At 52.8% G+C, this 2,440-nt stretch overlaps 1 protein-coding gene across 1 annotated transcript in view; it reads left to right on the top strand.

The window, feature by feature from the left end:
- The first annotated feature begins 11 nt into the window (after positions 1-11).
- The window catches only part of AKAP2 (A kinase (PRKA) anchor protein 2), a 125,175-nt gene continuing 122,746 nt past the window's right edge, over positions 12-2,440 (top strand). The window contains exon 1 of the mRNA XM_008568497.1: positions 12-134. The gene's annotated coding sequence lies outside the window, so the exon portion shown is untranslated. The remainder of the gene's footprint in view (positions 135-2,440) is intronic.

Here is a 2,440-nt window from a genome sequence, read left to right as displayed (position 1 = left end):
GCTGCAGATGTACTTGCCCCAGCCCGGGGCTGCCGCGCGCCTTTCCCCGGAGTCTCCGGGACGCTCCAAGCAGGAGGCAGCGGCCTCTCTGGAGCGGAGTCCGAGGACTGCGCCCCGGGGAGCCGGCGCCCAAGGTGGGTGTCCAAGCTGGGGCGACCCCAGATGCCAGTGCTAGGGTGGTCGGCGAGGGGCTGGAGGTCTGGGAGTCCTCGGAGGCACCGCGGGCTTTAAAGGGCTTTTTACGGTCTTTGCGTAGCGGCGCGTGTGCGGGGAAGGGGCCTCGCTGGAAGGGCTGTGGCCATGTGCGTTTGAATTCCTCGGTTTAGGGGAGGGCCAAATCTTTGGCTTCTTTATCCGGTACTGATTAACTTACATATGCTTTAAAAAATAAAGTTAGGGAACTCCTTCAACGCCTTCTCTCCCTGGCCCCACGCACATACCCACAGCCGGGCTGTACAGGAAAAGCAGTGAAATCAACGTGGCCGCCGTGGTGGTCTCTCCAGACCCGGAGCGCGGAGCATGGAGCGAGGAAGGCGCGGGTCCTGCCACCTGGGTTGGCAGCGCTGGGGCATTTTCGGAAGTCATGAGCTTTGCAGGGACACTGAGGCCGTGGAGGGCCGGGTCCCCGGCCAGCTGGAGCCTTTTTGGAGTGGGGTTCCCGGAGCTGAACTCGGGAGATGATGCAGGAGGAGGGAGCAGCTCTTCTGCCCCGGGAAGTAGAAGGGGGGTCCGGGTCCCAGCCGAGTCACCGAGTTTGGTCTGAGGCTGGGATCTCGGCAGTTAGGATCTGGTGTTTTCTCCGGGATAGAGCCGGAGGGTACGTCTCTTTGGGCGCTTCGTGGGGACACTTTGGGGAAAGGAAGGAGTAAACCGCGAGGAGAGCGCTGTGCCTGTGACTGTCATGTCCGTGGAGGTGGCGCGCCCGCGGGGAAAAGAGCGAGCAGGCACCGGCGGCCCCGAGAAATTCTAGAGAAGCGGAGTGGGCGAGAGCGGACTGAAAGGAAGCCCGTGAGAGTCGGGAGCCCGTCCCGGGGAGCGGTGGCGCTGGTGGCCACGTGGGAACTGGAGGCGCAGGGTCGAGCTGCACGGAGCGGGGAGCGAGGCGGCGAGCTGGACCGGCAGCCCCTGGCTGAGCCCCCCAGCACTGGTGCCGGACGCTCGCTAGCTCTGGGGATCCCTCCCCAGCCCACAAAAGGGGGCGCCTGGGAGGGAGGTGACTCCTTTAGAGAGATGGTGGGTTATCTCAACAGACCCGGTAAAGCCAGCTGCCCGCGTGGGTAGTAATGGTTTGGCTCTGATAGATTGCGTGGTCAGACATTGACAAATCAGTACCCGTCCCTGTAGCAGTTTTTAGTGCAGCGCCAGTTATCTGGGCCAACTTCCTAAATATATTTATCTTTGGAAAGGGACTTCGCCCGCACACAGGTCTGTTTATACAGCTCTTTATATATTGTGTCTTTGAATCAGTTAACGTCCCCAGGAAGCACTCCTTTGTCTCAACACACTGGAGGCTAAATAAGTACAAACCCATCTCACCACTGTAATCCCAGGGGATTTTTTCCTTGTCTTTGCTCTGATTAGAGTTCACTTAAGCATCACACTTTTCTTTCTGGAAATGTTCCCTATTCAATTTAAAAAATCTCCCTTTCCTCCCAGTCTGACAGCCTCCCCAATATTGATCAATAAAATTTTATAGTCACATGTCTAGAAATGAGGTATATCNCAGCCTCCCCAATATTGATCAATAAAATTTTATAGTCACATGTCTAGAAATGAGGTATATCCATTAAGGAGTTTACTCCGTTTCTTTAAACATAAAAACTTGCCCTAAAGCGTGTTCTAAATCACTGCCTGCTGCCAGCTCTCTCTTCCCCAGTTTTGGCCCTTGGCCCTTTTCTTCAAGGGCATCTTCTTTGAGTGGGGACACACCAAGAATCATGTGAGCCTTGCAATTATTTTGGACTACACCAACAAAATTAGTCCTGAGCCAGGAAAAACAAAAATAATACTGCCTGGGTCTCCCAATCCCTTACCTAACAGACTGCACCGTGGAATTCATTTCAGTTTCTTTATGGGATGCTGAGGTGCTAGGATGAGAGGGATGGTTGGGCTTTGAGATGGGACAAACATTTTGAAATACCGATTATCTCATAGTTCTGGCATGACAGTTGGCACAGCTTCCTGCTTGCAGAGTTCAAGGTAGTGTTGTCAGAATTCATTTCACTTTCATAAGTGGCTCATTCTGACTCAGTAGCCTCAGGATCTCTGGCTATGGTGGTGAAGCAGGTTGTCTTAGCTTAGTTATCAAGGGAGGGGAAAATGATCCACTAGTTGTTTTATTTCTAAAACTTTCAATATTTTATTATAGAACTAATATATTAAATGTTACTTTTTAAAAACGCTAACACTTTGGGCTTTCTGGTTATTATCTATAGTCTAG

This window comes from Galeopterus variegatus, unplaced genomic scaffold (assembly GCF_000696425.1).
Source record: "Galeopterus variegatus unplaced genomic scaffold, G_variegatus-3.0.2 Scaffold416, whole genome shotgun sequence".
NCBI lineage: Eukaryota > Metazoa > Chordata > Mammalia > Dermoptera > Cynocephalidae > Galeopterus > Galeopterus variegatus.
Note: the sequence above shows the minus strand (reverse complement) of the source record. Positions and strands in the feature narration are given on the sequence as shown.